At 26.0% G+C, this 16,953-nt stretch overlaps 1 long non-coding RNA gene across 3 annotated transcripts; it reads left to right on the top strand.

Annotated features, from left to right (window-relative positions):
* Positions 1-6,312: 6,312 nt before the first annotated feature.
* LOC146882225 (uncharacterized) lies at positions 6,313-11,886 on the top strand. 3 transcript variants are annotated; one of them, XR_014985266.1, is made up of 3 exons: positions 6,313-7,341; positions 7,434-7,621; positions 8,591-9,851. It is a non-coding gene; the product is annotated as an uncharacterized LOC146882225 (long non-coding RNA). The 3 variants fall into 3 exon arrangements; XR_014985265.1 differs by lacking the exon at positions 8,591-9,851 and adding an exon at positions 10,274-11,886 and having other exon boundaries at positions 6,316-7,341; XR_014985267.1 differs by lacking the exon at positions 8,591-9,851 and adding an exon at positions 10,274-11,886 and having other exon boundaries at positions 6,323-6,755.
* The last annotated feature ends 5,067 nt before the right edge of the window (positions 11,887-16,953 follow it).

Genomic DNA, 16,953 nt, shown 5'->3' on the forward strand with positions numbered 1-16,953 from the left:
ATTAATAATTTCTTATTAATAAAAAATGCAAATAAAATTATTTACTTTAAATACATTTATTTACCAAATTAAAAATTAAAACTTTTTTTTACTTGGCTTGCTAGATATGCTGTTAATACTTTTCAAAAAATACTTTTCATCTTCCAGAAATTAAAAGATGTTTAGGAGAATAAAAACAAATTTTCAGTTTCTTTCAACACTACTTTCAAGATAAAAATTTGTCTCTTCCAACACATTTTTATAATCAATTTAAATTAGCATTAATTATGAAGAAACCAACAACTTTTTTAGTGTCTCAATACAATGTTATATTTGAATTTATTGTATTATAATTTTAAATGGAAAATATTTTAAAAAATCTACATACCTTCTTGAAAAACTTTTATACGGGATCCAAAAATCTTCTCACATTCCCATAGAGTAAAAGTCATTTTGAATGACCAAAATCTCTAATAGTATATAATCTAATATATAATTATATACAATTGCAAAGCTAACAATATTGTTTTGAGTTTTAATGGCATTGTCCCAAAATATACATCATTGGTGGTCTTCATAATTAATATTTTGAAGTAAATATGATAAAATAACAACTTTAGAAACTTTTACAAAGTTTCTTGGAGATGGTAGCTAATTTTTATAAAATAAATCTAATTAAAGAACGTAATATAATAAATTAATTAGGATTTTGTGTGGAATTTATGAATATTACATGACTGAAATGTTTTGTAGAATCGAGAGTGAATACTTTAAAATATAATATTAAATCTTATTTGATAAAATAATATTTACTATTTCAGAATTTTTATAGTGAAGTAAATGCAAATCATAAACTACATTTTATTTTTATAATAAATACAAATTATAAAGGCATAATCCAAGTTTTTAAATTTTTGAACAAACAAAATTAAAATAAAGTTCTGACTCCATGAATTTGTCTCATTAATGATAACATAGACTTTTAAAAAGTTCAAAGTAGAAGAAAGATTTATAACTAACAAATATTTTTTATATAAGTATTAATATTTTCTCCTCTTCTACAGAAAAATTATGTATTTTATTAATTTATTTTAAAAATAGTCATTACATATTACACTTTTCTTAAAATCTGATCAGTTAATAATTTCTTTAAATTAGTTACCTTAAATATATTTAATTACCAAATTAAAAATTAAGACTTTGTTTTTTTTTTACCTAGCTTACTGAAAAATATATTTATATGTTTCAAAATCTACTTTTCATCTTCCAAAAATATAAAGATGTTAAGAATTAAAACAATTTTCCAGTTTTTTCCAACACTACTTCCAAGCTATATTTTTTCAACTTCTTAAAGAACTTTTCAGTTTCTTCCAACCTACTTCCAAGATATATTTTTACGGCTTCTCAAAGATGAATGTCTTTGTCATTAAATAACATTAAATATTAGAAACCAACAACTTTTTGTGTTTCTCATTGCAATGTTATATATGAATTTATTGTATTAAAATTTTAAATGGAAAATATTTTAAAAATCCACCTACCTTTTTAAGAGAGCTTTATATAGTTTTCAAAAATCTTCTTAAATTTTAACGTAGCTTATTGAATAAACTTTATAAATCAACACTTACGTCTTTCAATATACATGTAAAAAATATACAGAATAAATGGAAAACTTTTCGTCTTCCAAGAATTTTTCATTTTGAATTATGACTATTTATTATGAACAACAACAATCATGATTTGTGGGACTCAATGAATCATGAAGTATCAATCAAACACATAATTAGAGTTTAAGACATTCACGAAAAATATTATTTATCAATTTTAAGTATATAAAAAATATAAAAATTTTATATCATCATGTTGTTTTTTAGATGTTATATGCTTCTTTATTTATCGCTAATGATTAATACAAAATGCAAAATCTTCTTCTATTAATATGCTTGAAAACCGATTGATCTAATATTACTTATTATGGTTGTATTCTTAACTTTATATCAATTATGGTTTTAAAATATTGCATTGGAAACCAAAATCTTCTTCTATTAACGTGTTTGAAAACTGATTGATCTAATAATACTAATTATGGTTGTATTCTTAACTTTATATCAATTTATGATTAAATTTAAATATTAATTTAAGAATAAATTTATATTTATGTAGGATTAATGTAATATTATCATTTTATATTTTTATATAATATTACATCACATTGAATTTACATTGGAAACAATTTTTTTCATTTAATGTCCTTTGAAACTGAACTTTTCTTATAGTTGATTTTTGTAAACATCAAGCAGTAGCTAATATTAGGTAATATATTCCTTCCGTGTGTTTTTAGAATAAATTTCAAAATTAATTCATTGAAAATAATATCGTTTTTAAGTTGTGAAAAATTAATCATAATACATATAATAATATTAATAAATTTTGGATTCAAATTTGAAATCGTAACGGACAGTAAAAGAAATAGAATGTGATAAAAAAATTAAATTTAACATTTAAAATGAAAAATATATACAAAAAGTTAATTTTTGTAATAAATACTTGAATATTTCTGATAAAAATATATAAATTCAAATATTCAAAAAATTTGATGACCCATGATATAATAATATATTATAAAATATAATAATATGTAACAATGTAAATATAAAATATAATAATATTAATATAATTAAAATATAAGGTAAAAATTATAAATTATAAATTTTTTAAACTTTTAAAGATATGGAAATAATTAACTATTTCAATTTCAATATTATTGCAAGATTAAAATTCATATATTGTGAAAATTGGAATTCGGAGTATATACAGTAACATTTTCTCTAAAAACAATTACCAAACTGAAACTTTAGAATGAAAGTGGTACTATTTGATTAATTAAAAAAAAAATATACCAATAAAATTTAAATTTTAACATTAAAAAAAATTGTAAAATAGCATAGGTTTTTCAATTTATAATGTCTCTAAACAACTTTCAAATATTTTTAACTTATAAGAAAGGTTCGTATTTTATATATTATCAAAATATGAAAAAATGATAAATTAAAAAAATTTAATGGAAATACATTAATATTCACAATTAAAAACAATAAAAGTTAAAAATATGATATAGAAAATAAACAAGTAATATAATATTTAGGAACAAAAGATCTATGGTTCTTAATAATATAATAATATATTAACATATTAGTCCTAATATAATAATAATAGTAAAAATAATTAAAATATAGTGTAAAGTAATAAATAAATAATTGTAAAATTTAAATATGAATTTTTAAATATTTTTAAATATTTTTCACATATTTTTTGACATTTTACACAAACTTAAACAATAATTTAAAAAATAATTTTTATAACATAGACATTGGTATATCATTACAAGTTAAAATTATACATTCTTAAAATTTTTAAAGATATAAAAATCACTAATAATGTCGATTTCAATATTTTTTTTTCTAAATTAGGATATATATTGTCAAATTTGAAATTCAAAATATATAGTAATAAAGTTTGAATTTAAATTCTAAATTTCAAAAGCTATGAAATATGGGAGCAAAGTTAAAATTTGAAATTCAAAATCCAAAAAAATTGTAAAAAAAGGACTTCAATAGAAAAGTCTATCAATGTCTAACCTTTGTATTTTTGCATAGTGTACTATTTATATTTGTCTACATAGTCTACATTTTGTAAGTTTTGATTGTTTACTATTTATATTTTGTTTGCAATCTAACATTTGTATCTTTAAAGAATCTACTATTTATATTTAGGTGTAATTAGTCGGATAATACTCACTTTTGTTTGGATATGTCAGTTTCATACCCACTTTTACAAAGGTGTCAATTGGGTCCTAACTTTGGAAAATATGTCTCAATCAGGTCCCTTTAAGAAAAAAATATTAACGCCATTAATGATATCGATATTTAAAACGACTTACAAGAGTGAAAGGAACCTAATTGAGACATTTTTTCAAAAGTTGGGATTCGATTGACACATTTTTAAAAGTGAGTACCAAATTGACACATCTGAAGAGATTGAGTACTATCTGACTAACTAAACATTACATTTATATGCACGATCTATCATTTGTAGCTTTATATCGCTTACTCTTCACATTTTTTGTATCGTCTAATGTTTGTATCTTTATTAAGTCTACTCAACAATTTCTATATTGTTCATCATTTTTATTATTAGAGAAACAACTATTATATTTTTCTACATTTTTTACTCAATATTTCATTCAAAATTAAATTTGATTTCTTAATTTTAATTATCTAAATCTTAATATATTATTTAAAATAATTATATATAATACATTTTATTAAAAATATATATAAATAACTTAAATACATTTTTATTATAAAATCAATTAAAATATTATTATTGAATTTTATAAAATAAAATTTATATTAAATTTAATTATATTTTTATAATTTCAAATTAATTTAATAAATATACTGTAATTTTTAATTTTAAAATTCGATATCCCGTGCGTTGCACGGGTAAAAATACTAGTAAACTTCAAATTGGAGAAATATATAAAACTTCTTATTCCAATATTTTTTGTCAAACAAAAACTTTATAAAATGGAGACTAGTAAAGTAGTAAAATCATAATAATAATAATAAAGAAGGTGCATAATATAATCATAATAATAATAATAAATATATTCATATATTTATTTAAGGTATCGTTAAAAATATTTTATTTAATTAAAATGTAAAATATAAAAAATATCAACATATTTAAAAAATATATAAAGATAAAATATAAATTATAAATTATGAGTTATGAGTTATGAATTACAAATTACAAATCGTAAATAATAATAAAAATAATAATATATTATATTTATTTAAGGTATCGTTAAAAATATTTTATTTAATTAAAATGTAAAATAAAAAATATATCAACATATTTTAAAAATATATAGATTAAAATAAAAATCCTACATCTCAAATAGTAATTATATATTCTTAAAAATTTATTATAATTTTTTTTTTGTGAAATTTCTTAAAAAACATATTAGTAGAAAAATATATTTATAAATTCATTTCAGCATAAAAAATTACTTGCGAATTTTTTTTCAAGAAATAACTTATGAATTTAAAAAACGCAAGAAATTACCTATAGAATTGCGTTCTCGTGGTTCTCATGTGCAGGGTTCAATTGTTTTGGGGTTGTGACAGGTGACTCGCATTTCAAATCTGGTTTGTGACACAATAAGCAATTTCTGGCATGTTTAGGTTTGTGATTTCGAACTGGTTTTCTTTGGTGTTCCAATTTGTGTTGTATTGATGGGTGGCTTGTCATAGCGCAATGGCGCAATGGCATGGTGGACATGTGACATCCTATGATTAGTGCAGATTTGTGTGCAAGGATTATGACTATGCAACAAGATATGGTTCGAAAGATATATGAGTGTAGGATAGTGCCACGTGGCATTCCCTGGTTAGGCTGATTTATGAGTCTTAGAGGGGTGAAAATAGAAAAAAATAGAGATGTGAAATTTTATTGAAATTGAATAAAATTAAAATAAAATAGAATTTTATTGAAAAAAAAACTAGAGTTACATTGATAAACTGAATGAAAATCGAAAGCAAAATAGTATTTAAACTTAAAATTATTTTATAATTTATTGAGTTAAATTTAATTAAAATTAAAGTTTAATTTATATTTTATTAGGTTAAAATAATATATGTAGGTATTTTTAATACCCGCAAGTTTTAAAAAATCTACTTGAAAAATCTAGTTGGTATCTGACACACGACTTGTTATCATTCTTACTTGCAACACAATTCTACCAACTTTCATTCGTACCACGTTCTAACATCCCTAAAAATATCTACTATATTTCTAACTACATACACATATACTATATTTCTAACTACAGACACATAACTACGTATCTACTACAACCATTATTAATAACCATTATTTTCTAAATGCACTCCATTAATTATCATTACCAAAATCAAAATATTATGTTTGTTTCTTCTCCCATTAAATATACTATGAAACTCACCGACTAAATATGTTTGGTAAAATAATATAAAGGAAAATCATAACTATCTATTTGACACGGTAATAGTTAATTACAAAGTAGAGGTAATAATTCCTAACAGTCCAACGGTCACATCTTCTACCAACAATAAGATAAAACCTGTGCAAAGTTTGCAATAAATAGATTTATGTATAGTTTGAATATTTTATTAAAAAAATAATGGGGTAAACTTATCAAAAGGCGTTAAGTTTGGTTGATCAGGCGCGAATTTCCCTAAATAACAAATGATGGAAAATTGCAAAGAGATGAAGAGTGTGGGAGACACTCAAGCAAGGCGCGTGTGGGATGGAGATGATGGTTTATTAGCACCTAACGGTTAGCATGCGGAATCCTCTTACAATCAATGACTCCCGTACGCACAAACACACCAACATCACTCTCTGTCTCTTTGTCTCTCCGATTCTCTGTTTTGGTCTCAAATGGTATCACACTCTTTCCCTCTTCTTTCCTCTCTCACTCACCTCACCACTAACGTTTTCTTGTTCCGCTTCACATAACACAAGAACAATCCCTTACGGTGGCACCTTCTCTTTCCTTACTCTTTCAATCGAAATATTTATCCACGGCGGTTCCTCCGTCGGTCGCCGCCTCTCCGGCGTGCCCTACTTCGGCGACCTCCATTCTGGCGCGTCTCCGACAGCCACCTAATTGATGCATTCTGAGTTCAAGAGCCTTAAGTGTGTCCGCGTCTGCAAAGACTCCTCCACCGGTAAATCCCTCTGTTATGGTTAGGTCTATTTTGTTTGTCATCCTGTGCGTTTCGTCTCCATTCATGTTTTCTTCGTTTAGGTTTGACGCAATTGTGCTCCGTTTTCTTTTCTTGAAATCTTGATCTTCGTATATTTCTAACTTAATTAATTTCTTGTTATGATATTATATATAAACACGTTGCTTGAATGAAAGAGAACGATAAAGGTGTGTTGATCCAGATCTTTGAGATCGTGTTACTGAAATGGTGTTTGTCATAGCAATTCGTGCAATCAAAACTAAGAATCATACGTTGTTGAATGGAAAAATTATGAGAGTGATGTGGTCACGTCGCGATACTGATACGAGGAAGTAATCGTTAGGCACAGTGAGAGTGGCGGAGAAGAGGTGAGAGGGAGGAATGTCGATTCTTTGTTCACTTTTAATAATATAATATAACCAGTGGACGCCAGTGTGAATTGGAAAAAGGATTTGGTAGAGGGTCCCATGGGCCAGAAATGCTGCATAGCTTGCTTGCTGGGGCTGCTCCTGTGCAGCAAAAAGAGATACTCGGAGAGCATCTTTACATGCTTGTTCATGAACTAAAGGCATAACAATCTACTATTCTATTTTCCTTTTTGTTGTTGAAGGTTAAGTTTTTCAATTCTTATCGTGTGCTTACTGTGATATCTTTGAACAGCCTAGCATAGCAGCAAAAATAACAGGTATGCTTTGGAGATGGAAAATTGAGAACTGTTGGTTCTCCTCGAATCGTCGAAGGCTCTTCCAGCAAAGGTGGAAGAAGTTGTGGAAGTGCTTAAGAACACTAAGACCAAAGTATATGGACAGAACATACTTCGTTCAAATTACCTTTCAGCTCAAGTTGCAGTAAGCTAAACACTTTAACCTGATATTTGAGACATGAATTTTGACATCAATGATTACCTTAGCGTTTCTTCTACAATATATTTCCTCACAAAAAAACAAAATTACGTCTTCTAGGCTTAAGTTTGACAAAATTTGGAAGTGACGATAACAATCATGGATAAGTTTGTTTTTCGGTTTTGATTACATGGATAAACTTTGATGAATCTTAGTTAATAATTTTTGTTTCCTATTCATATGCTATTTACACACACATGTAGAATATATTCCGCACATGTAACCAATTTTTGGTAGCCCTGCACTCTACCACTTACCCAGTTCGTCTTGGACCTTGAACATTTCTATCGTGATCCTCTCTTGTAATAATTAGATATATACCATGATCAACTACCTTGTGACATCCATACCCATAACCCTACCAAAACCCTGACCTCTAAATCCTTACCGTAACCCTAACCCTTAAACCCTAACAATAAACTCCAAACACTAAATCCTAACATAAACCTAAACTCTAACCCTAAACATAACACTAATAGTAACCATAAACCTAACCTTAAACTTAAGCTTAAACTAAAGCCTAACTTTTCTATAATTTTGTGACCGATTTCATTAGAGTTATAATTTGATTCTAGATATATTAGGATTATATTAGATTTCTGCAGGTTTATTAAGAAGTAGTAACGAAAGATTATTATTGTCTCTGTATATCCCTTGCTTTTGTTTTTTTAACTCTTCTACTGTTTCTTTCTCTACATTGATAATCTTCTTCTGTTGCATTAGTTTGTGTAATTAATTATTCATTGATTAGATTATTTTTCCAATTATTTTCATTCTGCACTTTTTTGACAAACTTAACCAATTCTTTTATGTGTTTCCTTCTACCACTTTTCTCTTTTATTAACATGTCCTTACTCATTTTAGTGTACAAACGTTGCATTTTTCATTTGTTTTGATTTAATTTCATTTTTGTAGGTTTGACAACAAGTAATAGGAAATGATTGTTACCGCTTTTGTACCCACACTTTAATTTTGCTTTTCTAACTCTTATACTTTTCTTTTCTGCATTGATAATTTTAATCTATTGTAGTTTGTAATGAATTTTCATTGATTAGATTAATGTTGTAGTTATTTTCATTTCGCACTACCTTGTGTTTTGTAATCAAATTTGAAATTTAGTTTTTACAAACATAACTAGTTATGCTACAGGTTTACTTATACTAATTTTATCTTTTATTAACATCTCTTCTCACTTACTCTAATGTAGCAATGTTGCATTTTTCATCTGTTTTGGTTGAATTTTATTTCTGTAAATTCATTAATAAGTAGATGTGAAAGATTGTTACTACCTCTGTACATATCCCTTGCTTTTGTTTTTCTAATTCTTATACGGTTCTTTTCTCTCCATTGATAATATTTCATTCTGTTGTAATAGTTTGTGTAACTAAATTTTCATTAATTACATTATTGTTGTATTTATTTTAGTTTTGCATTATATTGTGTCATTTAATCGGATTTTAACTTAAGTTTTTAAAAACTTAACCGACTTTTCCATTCAATTGCAATAGTTTGTATAATTAATTATTCATTGATTACATTATTGTTCCATTTATTTTAATTCTCCATTGTTTTTACAAATTTAACCAACTTTTCTATGCATTTTCTTCTACTAATTTCATCTTATATTAACATCTTACTTACACCAAAGTACTAATGTTGAATTATCATTTGTTTTGGCTTAACTATGTTTCTGGAGGTTTGTTAAGAAGTAGTTGTCACACATTATCGTTGCCTCTCTACAACGATTGTGGTTTTGTTTTTCTAACTCTTCTACTTTATTTTTCTCTACATTTAATATTTTTCTTTGTTTTATGAGTACTGTATTTTCATTAATCAGATTATTGTTCAAGTTATTTTCATTTTGAATTATTTTTGTGTTATTTAATCAGATTTTAACTTTAGTTTATACAAACACAACCACTTTTGTTATGTGTTTCCTTTTACTACTTTTCTCTTTTATTAACAACTCCTTACTCACCCTAGTGAACTAACATTGCATTTTTTATCTACTTTGGCTTAATTACATTTTAGCATGTTTGTCAACAAGCAGTAGTAAAAGATTGTTATTGCTTTTATAAGACTACTTTCATTTTATTTTTTCTAACTCTTGTACTTTTATTTTCTCTGGTTTGATAATTTTGTTCTGTTACGATAGTTTGTGTAATTAATTTTCATTGATTACATCATTGTTCAATTCATTTTCCTTCGACACTATTTTGTTTCATTCAATTATTTTTTAACTTTAGTTTTTACTAAATTAATTAGTTTTTTGAAGTGTGTACTTCTACTAATTTTCTATTCCAAGTGTGTTAACAAGAAGTGGTAAAAGATTGCTATTGTATCTGTACATATGTATTGTTTTTTTTCTAAGTCTTCTACTGTTCTTTTCTCTACATTTTGTTGCAATAATTTGTGTAATCAATTATTCGATGATGACATTATTGTTCCAGTTATTTTTATTCGGTACTATTTTACAAACTTAACCAATTTTCCATATGTTTCCTTCCGCTAATTTTCTCTTCTATTGACATCTCCTAATTTACACCAAAGTACTAACGTTACATTTTAATCTTTTTTGGCTTAATTATGTTTATGCAGGTTTGCTAAGAAGTAGTTGTCACACATTATTGGTGTCTCTCTACAAATGTTGTGGTTTTGTTTTTCTAACTCTTTTATTTATTCTTCTCTACTTTTGGTTAAATTATGTCTTTGGTCCCTATTTTCGTTCAAAAATATTGATTTGGACCTTCTATTTTTGTAAGTCTCAATTAGGTCCCTAATATCGAAATTTTGTATCAATCATGCCATTGCTATTAAATTAGGTTAGTAAAGGAACAATGAATAGGCATGATTTTATCTCATTAAACAATGACCAGACAAATAAATTACTAATGTGCATTATTGTTTTTTGATAATTAACGTATATTAGAAATTACCTTCTCCTTTGGCTCTCAACTTATCAAACATCTTCATTGCCTCATAAATCTTCCTAGCTTTGCACAACTGATTAATAATAATCCCAATGGTCACAACACTGGCTTTATCCCCATCTCTTCCATTTCTGCCATTAGTTTATTCATTCACTGAGTGTGCCTCTCCCTTCCCAACCCAACTAAGAAAGCATTATAGGACACAACTTTAACCGCAATTGAACCACCCAATCTGCAAAACCTGCCATGCCACACCATTCTTTCAGTGCTGACACATCTTTCTTATCATTTGGGTTAGCTTAAACACATCAAGGAAAACCCCATGCTCACACATCATGGTAACCAACCCCTTAGATTCTTTATCAACAAGGCTTCTTCGATGGCGCTTCTTCTTCCCAGTACTCTAAAAACAACTTCAGCCGTGAAATCATCATGAGGAATCATAATCCTTTTCAAGCATTCAGTCAAGCACGAGGAGTGCATCATCAATGCAACCCTATTTAAAAATCCCCTTAGGTAATTCATTGCAAAGTCCAAAGCTTTTGGAAGAAGAGTGGAGCTCCTTGAACAAAAAGCAAATCGTGCACCATGGGAGATCGATACCACAATATCTACTCACTTGAAGCTTGAACTGCAACGAAACCGCAATTCCATCTAACACGTTCGCATAGATGATCATATTCATCGAATACCTAAATGTTTTATTATTCATTAATCCCCATTTCCCTTCAAAAAGAAAATCTCAATTTTGTAAAAGGCTAATGTATATTCCACCTTCTTAGAAAAATCGTAATTTGCAGTATATGTTAATTATTAAAAAAAAATAATCCACATCACTAATTTGATTTGCCTAATCACTGTTTAATTAGACAAAGCCATGTCTATTCACTGTCCCCTCAGTCGTTTAACCCAATTTTACAGAAAGGGAATGATTGATATCATTTCTTGAAAATATGGACCTAATTGAGGCTCATAAAAATAGAGGGACCAAATCCATTTTTTTGGACAAAAATTAGGACCAGAGATATATTTAATCTAATTATTTTCATATTTTATAAGGAGTAGTTAATTTTAATTAATTAGATTATTGTTCTAGTTATTTTCAATTTGCTCTATTTTGTGTCATTTAATCAAATTTTAAATTTAATTTTTACTAACATAACCTTTTTCCTATGTGTTCTCTTTTATTAATATCTTCTTACCCCCATTAGTGTACTAACATTTTATTTTCATCTATTTTGGTTTAATTCCATTTCTGCAGGTTTGTCAACAAGTAGTAGTGAAAGATTGTTACTACTTTTGTATCAACATTTCAATTTTGTTTTGTCTAACTCTTATCCATTTCTTTTCTCTACATTAATAATTATGTTATGTTACATTAGTTTGTGTAATTAATTTTCCATTGATTATATTATTATTCTATTTATTTTGATTCAATTAGATTTCAACTTTAGTTTTTAGAAATTTAACTATTTTTCTATGTGATTCCTTCTACTAATCTTCTTTGTTATTCACATGTCCTTACTTCAGTGTACTAATATTTCGTTTTCATATGTTTTGTTTTAAAATGGTTTGTGGAGGTTTGTCAACATGAAGTTTTCACACATTATTCATGCCTTTCTACAAACGTTTTAATTTTGTTTTTCTATCTCCTATATTCTACGGTTATATCTATTTTGATTTTTTTTTCCTACTAGTGTGTGTTTAATTTTCATTGATTAAATTTTGGTTTTGGTATTTTTCATTTTGCATTGTGTTTGTTTATTTAATGAGATTTGAAGTTTAATTTTTACAAACATAAGTAGTTGTGCTATGTGTTTTGTTTTATTAATATCTTTTTACCCACTTTAGTGAACTAACATTTGATTTTCATATGTTTTTTTGTTTAATTCCATTGCTACAGGTTTGTCAACAAGTAGTAGTGAAAGATCGTTACTACTTTGGTATCAACATTTCAACATCATTTTTCTAACTGTTATACATTTTTTTTCTCTACATTGATAATTATGTTATGTTATATTAGTTTGTGTAATTAATTTTTCATTGATTATATTATTGTTCTATTTACTTTCATTATGCATTATTTTGTTTCATTCAATTAGATTTGAAATTTAGTTTTTACAAATTTAACTAGTTTTTCTATGTGTTTCCTTCTACTAATCTTCTTTGTTATTCACATCTTCTTAATTCAGTGTACTAATATTTCATTTTCATATGGTTTGTTTTAATACTGTTTGTGCAGGGTTGTCAACAGGAAGTTGTCACACATTACTGTTTTTTTGTCGCCTATACTCTATCATTTTGTCTATTTTTATAATTTTTTTCTATTATAGTGTGTGTTTAATTTTCATTGATTAGATTTTGGTTTTTGTAATTTTCATTTTGCATTATGTTTGTTTATTTAATCAGATTTGAAGTTTAATTTTTACAAACATAACCAGTTGTGCTATATATTCTGTTTTATTAATATCTTCTTACCCACTCTAGTATACTAAGATTTGTGTTTCATCTGTTTCTGTTTAATTCCATTTCTACAGGTTTGTCAACAAGTAGTAGTGAAAGATTGTTACGACATTGGTATCAACATTTCAATATCATTTTTCTAATTCTTATACATTTCTTTTTTGTACATTGATAATTATGTTATGTTACACTAGTTTGTGTAATTAATTTTCCATTGATTCTATTATTGTTCTATTTACTTTCATTATGCACTATTTTGTTTCATTCAACTAGATTTCAAATTTAGTTTTTACAAATTTAACTAGTGTTTCTATGTGTTTCCTTCTACTAATCTTTGTTATTCACATCTTCTAACTTTAGTGTAGTAATATTTCATTTTTATATGTTTTGTTTTAATACTGTTTGTGCAGGTTTGTCAACAGGAAGTTGTCACACATTACTCACGCCTCTCTATAGACGTTTTGGTTTTGTTTTTCTATCTTCTATATTCTACCGTTATGTCTATTTTCATAATTTTTTTCTATTATAATATGTGTTTAATTTTTATTGATTAGATTTTGGCTTTCCTCATTTTCATTTTGCATTATGTTTGTTTATTTAATCAGATTTGAAATTTAATTTTTACAAACATAACTAGTTATCTTATGTGTTCTGTTTTATTAATATCTTCTTACCTACTCTTGTGTACTAATATTTGATTTTCATCTGTTTTTGTTTAATTTCATTTCTACAGGTTTGCCAACCAGTAGTAGTGAAAGATTGTTACTACTTTGGTATCAACATTTCAATATCATTTTTCTAACTCTTATACATTTCTTTTGCCTACATTGATAATTTTGTTATGTTATATTAGTTTGTGTAATTAAGTTTCCATTCATAATATTATTGTTCTTTTTACTTTCATTATGCACTATTTTGTTTCATTCAATTAGATTTCAAATTTAGTTTTTACAAATTTAACTAATTTTTCTATGTCTTTCCTTCTACTAATTTTTACAATTTAGTTGTCACACATTATTCATGTCTCTATAGACATTTTGGTTTTCTTTTTCTATCTCTTATATTCTACTGTTGTGTCTATTTTGATAGTTGTTTTCTATTATAGTGTGTGTCTAATTTTCATTGATTAGATTTTGGTTTTGGTAATTTTCATTTTGCATTATGTTTGTTTATTTCATCAGATTTGAAATTTAATTTTTTCAAATATGACTAGTTATGCTATGTGTTCTGTTTTATTAATATCTTCTTACCCACTCTAGTGTACTGTCATTTGCTTTTCATCTGTTTTTGTTTAATTCAATTTCTATAGGTTTGTCAACAAGTAATAGTGAAAGATTGTTACTACTTTGGTATCAACATTTCAATATCATTTTTCTAACCCTTATACATTTCTTTTTTCTACATTGATAATTATGTTATGTTACATTAGTTTATGTAATTAATTTTCCATTGATTATACATTATGCACTATTTTGTTTCATTCAATTAGATTTAAAATTTAGTTTTTACAAATTTTACTAGTTTTTCTCGGTGTTTCCTTCTACTAATCGTATTTGTTATTAACATCTCCTTACTTATATGTACTAATATTTCATTTTCACATGTTTTGATTTAATACTGTTTGTGCAGGTTTGTCAACAGGAAGTTGTCACACATTATTCATGCGTCTCTATTGACGTTTTGGTTTTGTTTTTCTATCTCCTATATTCTACCGTTATGTCTATTTTGATAATTTTTTTCTATTATAGTGTGTGTTTAATTTTCATTGATTAGATTTTGGTTTTGGTAATTTTCATTTCGCATTATGTTTGTTTATTTAATCAGATTTGAAATTTAATTTTTTAAAATATGACCGGTTATGCTATGTGTTCTGTTTTATTAATATCTTCTTACCCACTCTAGTGTATTAACATTTGGTTTTCATATGTTTTTGTTTAACTCCATTTCTACAGGTTTGTCAACAAGTAGTAGTGAAAGATTGTTACTACTTTGGTATCAACATTTCAATATCATATTTCTAACTCTTATACATTTCTTCTTTCTACATTGATAATTATGTTATTTTACATTTGTTTGTGTAATTAATTTTCCATTGATTATATTATTGCTGTATTTACTTTGATTATGCACTATTTTGTTTCATTCAATTAGATTTTAAATTTAGTTTTTACAAATTTAACTAGTTTTTCTCTGTGTTTCCTTCTAGTAATTGTATTTGTTATTCACATCTCCTTACTTAAGTGTACTAATATTTCATTTTCATATGTTTTGTTTTAATACTGTTTGTGCGGCTTTGTCAACAGGAAGTTGTCACACATTATTCATGTGTCTCTATAGACGTTTTGGTTTTGTTTTTCTATCCCCTATATTCTACCGTTGTGTCTATTTTGATATTTTTTTTTCTATTATAGTGTGTGTTTAATTTTCATTGATTAGATTTTGGTTTTGGTAATTTTGATTTTGCATTATGTTTGTTTATTTAATCAGATTTGAAGTTTAATTTGTACAAACATAACCAGTTGTGCTATGTGTTCTGTTTTATTAATATCTTCTTACAACTCTAGTGTACCAATATTTGATTTTGATCTGTTTTTGTTTAATTCCATTTCTACAGGTTTGTCAACAAGTAGTAGTGAAAGATATTTACTACTTTGGTTCAACATTTCAATATCATTTTTCTAACTCTCATACATATCTTTTTGCTACATTGATAATTATGTTATGTTACATTAGTTTGTGTAATTAATTTACTATTTATTATATTAATTCTCTATTTACTTTCATTATGCACTATTTTTTTTCATTCAATTAGATTTCAAATTTAGTTTTTACAAATTTAACTAGTTTTGCTATGTGTTTCCTTATAGTAATCTTATTTGTTATTCACATCTCCTTAATTCAGTGTACTAATATTTCATTTTCATATGTTTTGTTTTAATACTGTTTGTGCAGGTTTGTCAACAGGAAGTTGTCACACATTATTCATGTCTCTATAGACATTTTGGTTTTCTTTTTCTATCTCTTATATTCTACCGTTGTGTCTATTTTGATAATTTTTTTCTATTATAGTGTGTGTTTAAATTTCATTGATTAGATTTTGGTTTTGGTAATTTTCATTTCGCATTATGTTTGTTTATTTAATCAGATTTGAAATTTAATTTTTAAAAATATGACCGGTTATGCTATGTGTTCTGTTTTATTAATATCTTCTTACCCACTCTAGTGTATTAACATTTGATTTTCATCTGTTATTGTTTAATTCCATTTGTACAGGTTTGTCAACAAGTAGTCGTGAAAGATATTTACTACTTTGATATCAACATTTCAATATCATTTTTCTAACTCTTATACATTTCTTTTTGCTACATTGATAATTATGTTATGTTACATTAGTTTGTGTAATTAATTTTCCGTTCATTATATTATTGCTCTATTTAATTTCATTATGCACTATTTTGTTTCATTCAATTAGATTTCAAATTTAGTTTTTACAAATTTAACTAGTTTTTCTATGTGTTTCCTTCTACTAATCTTATTTGTTATTCACATCTCCTTAATTCAGTGTCCTATATTTCATTTTCATATGTTTTGTTTTAATACTGTTTGTGCGGCTTTGTCAACAGGAAGTTGTCACACATTATTCATGTGTCTCTATAGACGTTTTGGTTTTGTTTTTCTATCCCCTATATTCTACCGTTGTGTCTATTTTGATATTTTTTTTTCTATTATAGTGTGTGTTTAATTTTCATTGATTAGATTTTGGTTTTGGTAATTTTGATTTTGCATTATGTTTGTTTATTTAATCAGATTTGAAGTTTAATTTGTACAAACATAACCAGTTGTGCTATGTGTTCTGTTTTATTAATATCTTCTTACAACTCTAAT

Source organism: Vigna unguiculata, chromosome 10 (assembly GCF_037176805.1).
Source record: "Vigna unguiculata cultivar grain cowpea cultivar isolate G323 ecotype 2 chromosome 10, ASM3717680v1, whole genome shotgun sequence".
NCBI classification, from domain to species: Eukaryota; Viridiplantae; Streptophyta; class Magnoliopsida; order Fabales; family Fabaceae; genus Vigna; species Vigna unguiculata.